Consider the following 14,719-nt stretch of genomic DNA (forward strand, 5'->3'; position numbering starts at 1 on the left):
AGTAATTAGTGTGCCAATTAGTAAGCCCCGCTAGTAATTAGTGGATAGAAGTACCGAGTCTAGCCAAGCGGACTCACAAAATTAATTTATTAACACCTTAATTGGTTACTTAGCCGGGAAAGGAAAATTGTGGAGGTTAACTCAGTCACGTCAAAACTTTGCGGCTGTGGCCACAAGGAAAGAGACACTAAGGCAAATATTTATTAAAGGGCCTTACTTTATACCTTGAGAGGCGGAGAAAAGTTGATATATTAATTAACTCGTGAATAAGTCCGTCAGGCCAAAGAGTCACTTCGTTTCACGCAGGCGCATTGGGGATCTGTCATGATACGCCCTTAGGTAGTGTGAGCGCGGCGTTCAGCAAGCGCACACGAGCGTTCAATTTCCGAACATTGACGCGTCACTAATTCGTACGATTCCAATTTGAACTCTAACGGATACTGTGAATTAAAAACGTTGCGTGTGCATGAATTAAGGATGCGGTCTGATGCTGACGGTACCGCAGCCCGTGCTACATTGAGGACTTATTTGAGTTTTAAAGAGTTTTCGCGTATTTTGGCTGTGTTTGTTGTAGTGTCTGTGAACGGTGTTCATGATGAACGAGCGAAGTTTATCCCGGGTTACGGTGAGTGCGAAGCTTAAGTGTTTTATCGCGCCGACGATTTGTGGTGCTCGGTGTTGTTTATCTTTCGGCTGGCGCACTATACGGATGTTCCTCTTTTTACTGCTAAGACGGGAATATCTTTAAATGCTTATGAAAATAGTTTGCTAGTGAAACTAAAATGTTTATAACATTTCGGCAAAGATTTCTTGGAAATATGTAGGTAACAACGGTTACTTTTTACTTCTCCTAAGTAGAAAATTGGAATGCGTCGACATTATTATTGTTCAAAAAAGGTGATCCAATAGTGTTTGATGATTCTTCTTCTACTTCGTTGAAACCTCATGACTGAGGGTGGTGACCACCGTAAGTCGTTGTACGATGCAGTGCTCTCCACTCTGTCCAATAGACATAGACATAGATAGACATAGAATGGCTTTATTTAATATCACAAATTTCACAATGTTACAATGTTAAAATTAAAATAATTAGGTCAAACATGGATATTAAAAAGGGGCGCGACTCAGCATAATGTTGCAGTATTTTTTTACTGCAACGCTGGTTTTCAGTCGGACCCTAAGTACTTCACTAAACCTAAACTAATTAACCTAAACTAGTTTGTGTGTGTGTGTGTGTGTGTGTGTGTGTGTGTGTGTGTGTGTGTGTGTGTGTGTGCGTGTGTGTGTGCGTGTGTGTTTGTGTGGGCGCGCGTGTGAACCTATTGCGTATGATTGCGCGTATAAAAGCGCTATAATAGGGAACTGTAGTCAAAACAAAATAATTTATACCATGCACGAAATAAAGCATCAGATAATTATAAGAAAAACATGGACAGAAGTTATTTTTAAATCCAATTTCTATTTAATAAGTCACGTAGAAATATATAAAGTAACTGAGTTGACCGTGACGTCACCCAATTCGACATCATACAAACTCCATATTAGCAAGTTGTTCAAATTCGCCTTGACAGTTCTTACAAAGAAGCCGATTTCACTAAGAAGCAAGTAGCCTATATGTGTATACAAGTATACATTATACATATTCAACGTTTATAAACAAAAGGCAACTGTTGTATGCGTACAATATTAATATTAAGACGGCCGGTCTGGCTCAGTCGATAGTGACCCTGCCTGCTAAGCCGCGGTCCTGGGTTCGAATCCCGGTAAGGGCATTTATTTGTGTGATGAGCACAGATATTTGTTCCTGAGTCATGGGTGTTTTCTATGTATGTATGTATTTATCTATGTATGTATTTATCTATTTAAGTATGTATATCGTCGCTTAGCACCCATAGTACAAGCTTTGCTTAGTTTGGGGCTAAGTTGATTTGTGTAAGGTGTCCCCAATATTTATTTATTTATTTTATTTATTTATTTAATTATGCTATATACTTTGGCTGGGCTATTATCAGAGATAGGAAGGTATTACTCTAATGCCAAGAGGTAGGTTAATTTGAATTTGAAAAAGGTGTCTTTTTAGTCTAATTTTAAAAGTATTAAGATGGTTCAAAGTCTGTAATGGAGGAGGAATATTATTCCAGCACTTAGATGCCTGATATTTAAAACTACCTCGAAAAGCGGTCGTGGAGTGATGTGAAGCTGCTAATTTGTTGCTGATTGATCTGAGACCAAAATTTTTTAAAGTGTTTGAGCGCCAAATGAGTTTTTCAAAAAGGTACTCAGGTTTAGAAGACTTTAATACGTTGAACAACAAGGAAGATAGGTGCAGTTCTCGTCTGTATGCCATTTTGAGAATACCTGATGAATTTAAATAAGGGGTGATATGCGCTCGTGGGGGAACTTTAAAACAGTAACGTGCACATGCATTTTGGACTCTTTGTATAATGCGATCTGTTCTTGCTAATAACCGTGGACCATATACTACATCCGCGTAATCAAATCTTGAAAGTATAAGAGTATCACAAAGTTTGATACGAAGATCAACGCTAAGAAAATCACGAATTCTATACAGGACTTTTAGTCTATAAAACGAGTTTCTGGCAATATCTGCTATGTGACTTTCAAAACGAAGAGACTCATCCATTATGAGACCTAAGTTGCGCGATTCAGAGACACGATCTATTTCTTCACCCGAGATAGAGATTATTGGTTTATGGTTATCTATTACTTTAATTTGGTTTTTAGAACCAAACAACATAACTTTGGATTTGCTGGGGTTTAGCACTAAGGAATTAGAAGATGACCAATTTGCTATATTGTTCAGATCTTCATTGATTTTCGCAACTGCTTGAGAAATATTATTTAGATCACACGGGACGTATATTTGTATATCATCAGCATATATGTGGAAGTTACTATGTTTTATTACGTTACAAACATCTGCTGTGTATAAAATGAATAATAGCGGGCCTAGGATCGATCCTTGCGGCACTCCTCTAGATAAAATAGATGGTTTAGACTTCAAAACTGTACCACTACTATCTTGAAGTTTAACAATTTGCATTCGGTCATTAAGGTAACTTGAAAACCATTGAATTGTGTCTGGTTCAAAGCCATAATATTTCATTTTAGATAACAATAACTTTGTATTAATTGCATCAAAGGCACGGGAGAAATCGAGAAGTGACATTATGGTTCCTCTGCCCATATCTTCTGCAGATAATATATTGTCTACTACATCAAGAAGTGCTGTTGCCGTACTACGCGATTTACGAAACCCAGATTGCAAAATAGGGAGGATTTGATGTTTTTCAAGAAAATCGGATAGCTGTGCATATACAAGCCGTTCGATTATTTTAGAGATGCAAGGAAGAATGCTTATAGGTCTGAGATCTTTTAAAGTACTGACGGTACTTTTTTTAGGAAGGGGTGTTACTAACGCTACTCTCCAGGCATCAGGGAAGACTGATGTTATTATGGATTTATTTATTATTGCAGTGATTGTACCCAGTGAATGAGGAAGAGTTAAAAGCAGCATATCTAATGAAATACCGTCATCGCCCAGAGCAGAGGATTTCAGTGATTTAATTGTTTTTAGTACAAAGCTCTCATCTACTGTTTCCAATTTAAAAGAAGAGGTGTGATAGCGATTGGATTCAAAGTAGGTCTGATATGACTGCGAAGCTACAGGGTTACCTGGAATATCGAGAAAATGTGAGTTAATAAGATCTGGGTTTTGTAAATGCAAAGGAATATCGCAGTTTTGAAGTTTTTCAGTTATTTTCACGGTACGTTTCAGATTATTCCATAAAGATCGAGAATTACTAGCATTACGATTTATATGTTGATTGAAATATGCTCGTGTTTCATTAAAAATAGCTTTATTGACGCAGCTTTTTAAATCAGAGTAATATTTTTTATGTTCATTTAGTCCAGATGCTTTAAACCTCTTATGAGCCTGATCTCGCAACCGCATCATTTCCCTAATTGTGTATGTTATCCAGGGATAGCTTTTATCTCTGATAATAATCTGTTTTTGAGGAGCGTGTAAGTCAAATAGTGATATAATCATGCTATTAAAAGAATGTACCATTTCATTTACAGTTGGTAGCGAAGTAATGCAACCCCATGGGAGACGTTCAAGTGTTTGATTAAATATTAGTGAGTCAATATCGTTTAGAGGTCTTAACGTTATTATTTGTGGTATAAGTTTACTTTTCTTAATATTTACTTCACAAGATAAAAATGCGTGGTGACTAAGGGTAGGTATATAATCTACTTGAGTATTTAAAACGGTAATGTTGCTACTAATCAAATCTATCAGTGTACTGCTATGGCTTGTAAAGTGAGTAGGCTCCTTTACATGTTGTGTTAAGTTGAAATAAGTTAAAAACTGGGTGAGTTTAATGCGATTTCCGTCGTTATTTAATAAATTTATATTAAAATCACCCATTAGTATAATGTAATCGTAATTGGAAAACGAGGAGATAGTATCAGTTAGTGAGTCTAAAAAAATATCAATATTAAACCATGGTGGTCGGTAAGCCGTTCCTATAAGTAAGACTACACCTTTAATAGATAATTTGAGCCACATTTGCTCGGTGGCGGAGTCGGAGGGATGAGCACAGCGCCGCGCAGTGATGCCGCGTTTGATGTAGAAGCCGACGCCGCCGCGCGCGCGCGCACGGAGCGCGGGCGCGGGACGTGGCGCAGAGTGTAGTTTGGCACGACGGGCGCCCGCCCTCCTCTCCCTCCCGTAGCCAGGATTCATTTATAGCCATTAAGTCTACATTACGTTCTTGCACTGCAACTATAAATTCGTTATGATTAGTCCCTAGAGAGCCTGCATTGAGAAAACCTAATTTTAAATTTATTTTCTTAGCCATGTATAAATAGTATGTAAAACTGCGGTGTTTGGTTTAATATATAAACTGGACGATACCGGAGCAGGCTCTGAGAGAGAGGGATAGCTGAATTTAAAAATACGACGTAATATATACATATTTGTATAGTAATTGTATAGAGTTGAGTAAGTGTATACCAGTAAGAATGTAGTATTAGTAGGCGCAAGTAACATGGAGTGGCCGTAGTACAGTTTTTGATGTCAGTATATATATCTAAGTTGTTGTATTGTACATTAATGTTAGGCCGGTACAAACAGGAGGAACGCCAAAAACCTTTGTGATATCTTCATCATTGCGGATCCTTTGAGCTTGGGTATTGGGTAGGCGCCTGGCGTAGATTCTACCGTCACGGGTCCAAATATACCGCCAATTAGAGCGTGTACCTTCTTGACGCGCTTTATAAAACAGCTGTCGATTGGCGCGTGTAAGCCGTTCGTTAACATAGAACTTCCTGGGTGGACCGGGCAGATCAAAGCCTGTGGTATCTGCACCACGTGTGCGGCGCGCCGCGCGCAGTAGTTGGTCCCGCAAAGCACGTCGTGTCAGTCGAACAGCCAATGTACGCGGTCGACTGTCGCCGCCTCCAGCGCCTTCACCTGCCACGCGACGTAGTCCTAACCGCTCAGCGCTCACGATGTCTTGCGACTCGATCTCTATGCCAAGTTTTTTAGACACCAAAACTGCAATGTGAATGGGGTTCTCGTTGTTTAACTCAGTGATACCACTTATTTCAACATCGGTAGAGAGCAATTCCTGGTCTCTATCATTGAGTTCAAGCTTCAGGCGTTCAACTGTCTCTGTCAAATCTTTAATTTCGATCGATTCACTGGCCGGCCGGTGAGAGCGTTCCTCCAAAAGTTCAACTCTTTGTTCCAGGCTGCCGATCCGATCATTGAGCGTATTGACGACTATAGAGAGTTTTTTAAAATGGGCGTTGAAATTAGAAAGCTCTAGGCGCATGGCTGTAAATTCAGATCTGAACAGCTGAAACTCACCGATTAGGCTGGTAAGATCGGCACCACTCATCGCAGGCGAAGCTGTTTTGCCTACATTGCCCGGTGGGCTGGTTCCATCAGATATTGGTCCATTATTCATTTCGAAAGACTCATTTTGGAGGTTTAAAAGCGATACATCGGATATGTTCATTTGGTGAGTGATACTCTTCTCTTGTTCTTTGGGTTCGTTGTGGTGTGACTCTACGGGTGGTTGGTTTTCGAGAGTCGGCGAGTTAGAGTGGGTTATACCTCGGTTAGACGTGGCCTTCGTAGATTTATCGATACAGTAACGGCACTTCCAATTATTTTTGTGTTCAATGGTCATAAGCGCAAAACGTTTATAGCTTACACTCATTTCTTCCAAGCATTCCATACAATATTTTTCGTTACATGTATAGCACATTAAAAATCTGCGAGGCAAAATTTTGCAACCGCATTTTCCACAGGGTAACATGTTTTTATTGTTAGGCGACATTGATTTACAGTAAAAGGAGTATAAGAAATATAATTAATCACAAAATAAATAAAATATTTTCAGGGGAGAAAAAAATTGACGTTGACACTTCTTGACACATCTTTTACCCTATGACATATCAATTTCCCTTATGACATACTTATCCATATTGACCTTACTTACTAAAACAAAACATAACATACTTTTGCTGTGTCGTTTGCGATACCGAATAAACATTTAATACGCAATATTAACAACCAACTTAAGATAATTATGAAATGAGAAACTGATGAATGTGATGAAGTAGATGATACATACCGACGAACAAATAATAATATATTTGAGAACATTCAAAACCTGTTTAGTTATTGTATTGCCGTACGTAGTTACACGATAAAGTTTAATCTAAGTACCTGAAATTTTCATTAGATTTTGAGGTTGCTAGTGTTGATATAATCAACACATACAACTAGGGAACAAATCAAATTATTTTATTGAATATTTTTGATTTGTTCTTTTTTCAAGTAGTCACACTACTATAGGTATATAAATTATAAATTGAAATAGATATCATACACGAAAGAAAAAAACGGCAAGGCCCACTGGTGGCCGAGCCGGGAATCAAACCCAGGTCTTCAGCTTACGCGGCTAAGTCGGCTAACGTCTTTACCACTAGACCACATCACCACACGCCCGCCTTTTTTTCTTTTTTTTTTTCTTTAATAATCAACACAGTATTATTATGAAGATGACAAAGGATTTTTTGACAAAAACGGTTATTTTGCAGGAAATTCCTACCGATTCCAGAATTACTAAACATAGACAAGATTTTGTGGTCCCCCACAGTGTACGCAATGCGCAAAACTTATAAACATGTTTGGAAATTCCTTACATGCCATACAAACCCAAGTTCCATGAGAGCATCTTGTTTGGTCATTTTCCCTTCCCCCCTCACCTGCCATATTTATATTAATGTGTACCGATGGATATCGAATTTTTGTCCGTCTATTCGATTTCAAAATTTCATTCGTACACAATTTATAATAATGATTCAGGAGGAAACAAGGAAGGACGGAAAGAAAAAAGTTCAGATAAAATTAGACTTAGTCAACAAAGTCGAACTTGACAGATTTTATGAACATTCTAGGTAAAAACGAACTCTAGGAGTATTATTAAAAAAAATAGTCTATATTTTTACTACGAGTATGTCTTGTGGAAACTATAAGGTATTCTAGATCTTTGGGTGGTTTGCGTGAAACTGAAGGCAACACGTAGAAACACTTTTGAAACGTTAATGAAACGTAAGAGGCAAATGGAGCAGATGCTGCCCTTGTCCATGTCATGGGACAAGGGCAGCATCGGCTGTGGTGCAATCTCCAAGGTGTTAGAACTATTTTAGGTTAGACACATTCGGGTCGAACGCGATAGAATAACATTTTCACCTTTTATCCAACGTTTCGCGTTATCGTTATCGCGTTCGACACGTGTGTGTCTCTAAAAAAATACTATAACTCTCAAATAGTCCTAATATCCTGGAAATGGCAAATATTTTCTGTTTGATGGAAACCCGTTTTAAATGTAAAGCTACATGATTTCACTCTAAAAAAAATTTGGTTGTTCCTATCAATATTTTGATAGTCGTAGTCAAGCATCTTGATTCCATACGAGCCTGATAAGATCTTAGACAAATCAAATAAGGTAATTTTGATTGCTCTTACTTTTGCAACGTAACTGAATCGATTAAGATCTTGTTCAATAATTCCATGAAAAATAATTATGCTAACTAAATTACCTTAGTAAGTTCAACTAAGGATTGAATCAACCTATGTTACATAGTTATGCCTAACAAGTTAATAATTGATTCAAGGTGTACAATGGTTAGGAATAACAAAACACCTAAGTAATTAGTTCAATCATACATTCCCTTGTTGTTTTTAGTAATCAGCTTTATTTGAATTATATAAGATCGTAATTGTAGTGATTAACTTAACGTCAACTAAGAGAAAACTGCTCTTAGTTGGTCTTCATTTTTTAGAGTGTTGTAAACGGATTTAGCACATCGATTTATTTTGAGCCAAAGTTAGGACTAGCTATCTTGGTCAAGTTGGTTGGACTCTCATAAAGCTGTTTTACTAGTGCTTCTTTTTAACCCCCGACGCAAAAACGATGGCGTGTTATAAGTTTGACGTGTATGTCTGTCTGTTTGTGCGTGTTCCTAGCCATGTTTCATGAAAATCGGTCCACTATTTTAGCGGTCGGAGGTTTTCAAAATTTTAATTTTGTACTCATTGCTAGTGCTTTAGTGATTTCATAACCTTTCTCTTCTCAAATATTAAAACATGTAAAACACAATTTAGTAACCAAATAAACTTCAGACATGACATTACAGATTAATGGGCTCCTTTATTTGAAACCGAAACAATCAAAACATTGCCATCAACTCAAATATTCACATTATGATTGCTAGGGAAAAAGGAAAATAAAAATACAAAGTAATTTATTCCCGAGTCGAGATCATTTGTTTATCAAGAACACACAACGTCGGTGGAAGACGGAAAAAGGAAGAAAATCCAAGATGACTCCTTCAAAAGTTATCTTGAAGGACCATTTATAATAATCCGGTATAGCCTGTACGCGTCAGGTCGGGCCCTGAACTAATCCGTTAATCTTTATTGTAGACTGTTGACTTTCGCGCCACTGTTAACATTTCAATGTTATTTCAGAGTTACTAAACGTAAAAAGATTGCATATTTAAAGACTGCTGAGTAGAACCGTTCTAAATGGTCGCTACGTTAACCACCTGGGTAAATAAATACATCTACTTAATTGAAAAAGATATATGTAGATTTAAAACCAGGTTTTTTTTTAAATACTACGTCGGTGATAAACAGGTATACGGTCCGCCTGGTGGAAAGCGGTCACCGTGGACGCCTGCAACTCAAGGGGTGTCATATGCGCGTTGCCGACTCATTAGAAACTTGTACACTACTGTTTTGAAGAACCCCATACTGTAGTTCATCGGGAATACCTCGGCAGGGAGCTCATACTACATCCGGAGCGTCCGCGGGAGGAAATTCCTCTGATGAAACCGCACGGTACGCGACCATTTAGGTTGCAAGGTGTGTGGTGGATGAGCACCCTGTCGATGGCGAGCGGTGCGATGATGAAAAGTGGACGTTGGCATCATGTCAAACAGTTCCTCTGAACACAACCTATTGTACAGGCGATAGAAACACACATAAGGAGGCGAAGTTTCTCCTTAGACTTAAGGGTCCAATATCGCCCGTAAGTTCGGGATCGTCGACAATTCGCACAGCACGTCTCTGGACCGAGTCAAAGGGTGCAAGCAAGTTCAGGTGCTCCTGCCCAAAGGTGACAGCAATACTCCATGTGGGGTCTGACTTGCGACTTGTACAAGTATCCCCTCGCTCTAATCTCTTTTCTTAATACCATACGATGGCAAGCAAGCATACGGCCCACCTGATGATAAGCAGTCACCGTATTATATGGATGCCTGCAACCCTATGTATGTGTTTAATAGGCTTAGTTGACCTTTTCATTAATAATTATTATGTTGTTATTTTTGTTGCATAATATTCAATAAAACATATTTTAGTATTTTAATGGTAAACTATTTTGATACTAAAATTTATTTATTAGTTTCAATATTTTTATATACGTGTATAAGTAAAAAGAAGGCCAAGAAAGCAGTCGCAATAGCAAGGGCCAAGGTCCAAGATAAGCTTTAAAGCCATTTGGAAAGCCCACAAGGCCAAAAAGACTATAGAATAGCAAGAGAGCGGAAGCGGAATGAAAGAGATATCAATAACATGAAATGTATGAAAGATGAAGCAAGAAAAGAAAATGACGGATGACAAGAGCATAAGAGAACGCTGGAAGGACTATTTCAATAAACTTGTGAATGAAGAGAATGACTGGACAGGTGTGCTAGAAAACGTTAGAAGTAACATCGGTATGGTGAAAGAGATTACTGTAGAAGAAGTAAGGATGGCAGTGCAAGGTATAAAGAATGGAAAAGCGGTTGGGCCAGACGATATACCTGTGGAAGTATGGATGAATCTGAAAGCGGATGGTTGGAAATGGCTGACTTTATTCTTCAAAAAGTTGTTGCAAGATAAGGCGATCCCTGATGAATGGTGTAACAGTGCTTTGGTGCCCAGTTTTAATAATAAAGGTGATGTACAGGATTGCAACAACTACCGGGGAATAAAGCTCATGTCACATAGTATGAAGATATGGGAAAGAGTGGTAGCGAGACGAATAAGAGAAGAGAGTGAGATAACGCAACGCAACATTCTTGAGATGCAGCGCAAATTTTTATCTCCCTCCTAAAGATAAGCAAGCCAGCGGTACCCACTCACAGACACGCAAACACACACACACACACACATACACGCACACACACACACACACGTCTAGGTATAGAGTACAAGCCAGCATGTATATTTGTTTTGTTTTTCTTAAGATTGTTTTTAACATACCTTTTATATTTCAATCTTTAATTTATAATATCAATTACCTATGTAATGTAAAAGCCTATCAGCACGGTAATTTGTTAACCTGCGACCGATCGATCCCGAAGGTCCAGTCTGAAAACCAGCGCTAGGCCCTCAGCTTGGCACATGCTGAGATTGGAACCTATTGCCAATATACTGTATATATCACTTGTCTAGTTAAGTAACATTTAGTATGTAAGATAATATGTACTGTACTTAGCATGTAAGGTTACTTGTAAGTTTTTTGAGGCAATAAATAAATTCTTATTCTTATTCTTATTCTTATAACACAGAACCAATTTGGGTTTATGCCGGGCCGGGGAACCACGGACGCCATATTTGCACTTCGCCAACTATGCGAGAAATACAGAAAAGCAAAAAAGAACTTGCACATGGTGTTCGTGGATCTGGAAAAGGCATACGATAGAGTTCCGCGTAAGGTTCTGTGGTGGTGTATGAGAGAGAAGGGAGTGCCAGAGAAGTATGTGCGGCTTGTTCAGGCGATGTATGATAGAGCTAGTACTCACGTCAGGTCTGAAGCTGGAGTCACCGACAAGTTCAATATGGCGGTAGGTCTACATCAGGGGTCGGCTTTAAATCCGTATTTGTTCCTCTTGGTTATGGATGCTCTGACATCGGACATACAGGACGAAGCACCCTGGGGCCCGTTTCTCGAAACGTACAAGCCTTGTATTACAAGTGCGCGAACTGTCAAATCGTATGGGTTTCCATGGAAACACACTTGTAATACAAGGCTTGTACCTTTTGAGAAATGGGCCCCTGGTGTATGCTGTTCACCGATGACATTGTTCTCGTTGGGGAAAATGCACTTGAGGTCCAGAGCAGACTGGGAAAATGGCAAGAAAGACTGGAAAGTGTGGAACTGAAAATCAGTAGAACTAAAACTGAACATAATATATGTTCTGCGATTTCGGTGGTCTATCCAGTTTTTCCCCTATTGCCTTAGATGGTGTATACCTACCAGTCTGCTCCGACTTCCGGTACCTTGGGTCATTATTCCAAAATGACGGAAGCATCGACCGCGACGTGAAAAATAGAATAAATGCGGGATGGATGAAATGGCGACAGGTCTCAGGGACAACGTGCGATCGACGGATGCCCCTTAAACTTAAGGGGAAAATTTACAAGACGATTGTGAGGCCAGTTGTATTGTATGGATCTGAATGCTAGGCGACTAAGGTGGAGGATGAAAGGAGTCGCACGTAGTGGAAATGACAATGTTGAGATGGATGTGTGGAGTGACCAGAATGGATCGGATCAGGAATGAGTATATTAGGGGAAGTTTGAAAGTTGCGCTTATAACGGAAAAGATGAGGAGTGGCAAGTTGGCGTGGTATGGTCATGTAATGAGGAGGGATGAATGCCATGTAGTTGTAGGCAAAAGAATGTTGGAGATGAAGGTTGATTAATGGAGAGGGAGGGGTAAACCCAAACAACGCTGGATCGATTGTGTGAAAGAGGATATGAGAAAGAAAGATGTGAGTGTTGAGATGACCAGAAATAGAGGAGAATGGAAGAGAGCCGACCCCACATAAGGCCGCCTGTTGTTTACCTCTGTAATAAAATTTATTGTAATGTGTGTGTTCCTATGTACATTTCTGAGGTTGTGCAATAAAGTGGATTTGTATTGTATTGTATTGTATTGTATAACGTGGGATAAGGGTAGGAGGAAGAAAAATATTTTTATATACGTGTATTTGCAATATTTGCATATGATAAACTTTGCATTTTATGCTAAAATACATAAAAAACAATCGTTTCAAATCCTTTTAAGCCTAATAGTTAGGTACAGTCAACAACACAGCTAAGAATACAATGTGCCAATACAAAACTTGTGCCTGAACACTAAGGTGTGTATATGTCACCGTAAAATTGTAAAAACCCTTAGTTTACAATTTCACTAGCGAGATTATGAACTAACGAAATATTGTGAACCGTAACGTACAGTTCACAATTTGACGGATTATTTTTACGTTAGATTATAATCTAACGAAGCGAAACCGTCAAATTGTAAACTGTCATGGCGTTGGAACGAAGCTAGCGCTCTGATTGGTCGGTTTTATAGTAGATCGTTCTGTGGCCATAGAGTGACTGACACAAATAGACACTGCAATCACAGATGTCAATCAAAAACCTCATTAAACTTTTATCATCAAAATTCGATATGTTGTTTAAGGAAATAGTCGAACTCGCCAAATAAACAAAATTGTCAGTTACTTTGCTTGTTATGTGGCGGTTTAATTGGTATATTTCTTGTGATTTAATATTCAGTTTTCGAAAAAAAAACCGTTAGTTTATAATCTTCCTAGTGAGATTATGGACTGATGATGTTGATGATGATGATGAACCGTAACGTTCACAATTTAACGGATTATTTTTCGTTAGATTATAATCTAACGGAGAGAAGCCGATAAATTGTAATTTGTCATATACGCCGGAAGCTAGTGCTCTGAATGGTCAGTTTTTTGTTAGATCGGTCTGGGCCCATAGAGTACCTAACATAAATAGACACTAGAATCACAGATGTCAATTATTAGTACATTACTCTTCTTTCAGTCGTGTTTTGATTTATCGACACTCGTTTCAAACTTCCTCTTTTTCGCACTTGTATCGTTCGACGTTTTTCAGTCCATACATTTGGCCCTTTAAAGTTTCGATATAGGCACATAATTAACCACATTTCGCACTAGTGCCATAAAACTCACGAGCTCACTCCATCGTAGGCCACGTCTTTGCCTTTGGCTAGTCTGTGGTTAAGAGTAAGCCCATTTATAATAAAAAAAAAAAAAAAAAAAAACTGCACCCTAAAATCCTAAAATAAACTCAGCAAGCTTCGTGGCCTAAACATGGTACTCGACTGAAAAGCTTTGTATTATATCACGATTGTATAAAATACTATTTCAATACATTAATTGACATCTGTGATTGTAGTGTCTATTTATGTTAGGTACTCTATGGACACAGAACGATCTAATAAAAAAACTGACCATTCAGAGGGGTGCCCTCTATTTCGCCTATCATTAATTCGCATAATTTGAATTGGCATAACAGATTTGGCATAACATAATTGTTCATAACATTGAATAAGCATAATATTAAAAATGCATAATTCTTATTTCGCATAATAATGAATCTGCATAATTGAAATTTGCATACTATTATTTCGTATAACTTTAATTATCCTAAAATGAATTGCCATACTTACTACCGGTATGGAGCAAGCGATTGGATCAGTCAGGGGCTGATTTTCCAATTTCGAGCGCTCGATTTTGAGTGTTTAATTTTATACTGTCTCACTTATTAAACATGAAAAAAATAGGGGTAAGTAAGATACAGCAGGGCAAATTTCGAGTGGGGGGCAAATGTAACTGGTCAAGTTCTTCCATGTTTTACAATGTTTGCATTAATAAAAAAAACTGTCTATTTTAAGAAACATCCATGCATTTATGAACTCAACTGCTTATCTTAAATTAAAAAGATTATTTGAGTTAAGGAGTCTTTATTTTATTAATACATTACTTATTAAGTTTTTTCGTTTTTTATTAGTGTTTTTCAGAAAATAGAGTGTCTACCAGTTATGTAGTAGGCGTGTTCAGTGGATACATGTAATAATAGAGTAATGGAAATAGTGTAATAATGGAAAAAATGGATTAGTTACAATTGCCTTTTAGTATAGATTTTCCCCACTGTACCTTACTAAAGAAATTGAAAATGGATAGTATTTTATTTTATTTTTTATTTTTATTTATTTACAACAACGATACAACTACCATTACAGTTACCTAATACGATAGTGTAACAATCTTAACCTAATTATATTTTACAATT

General features: G+C 38.0%; 1 protein-coding gene across 1 annotated transcript in view; it reads left to right on the plus strand.

The window, feature by feature from the left end:
• The first annotated feature begins 382 nt into the window (after window positions 1–382).
• LOC125228555 (hemicentin-1-like) overlaps window positions 383–14,719 on the plus strand; it is a 183,735-nt gene continuing 169,398 nt past the window's right edge. The window contains exon 1 of the mRNA XM_048133164.1: window positions 383–625. The gene's annotated coding sequence lies outside the window, so the exon portion shown is untranslated. The remainder of the gene's footprint in view (window positions 626–14,719) is intronic.

This window comes from Leguminivora glycinivorella, chromosome 8, assembly GCF_023078275.1.
Source record: "Leguminivora glycinivorella isolate SPB_JAAS2020 chromosome 8, LegGlyc_1.1, whole genome shotgun sequence".
NCBI classification, from domain to species: domain Eukaryota; kingdom Metazoa; phylum Arthropoda; class Insecta; order Lepidoptera; family Tortricidae; genus Leguminivora; species Leguminivora glycinivorella.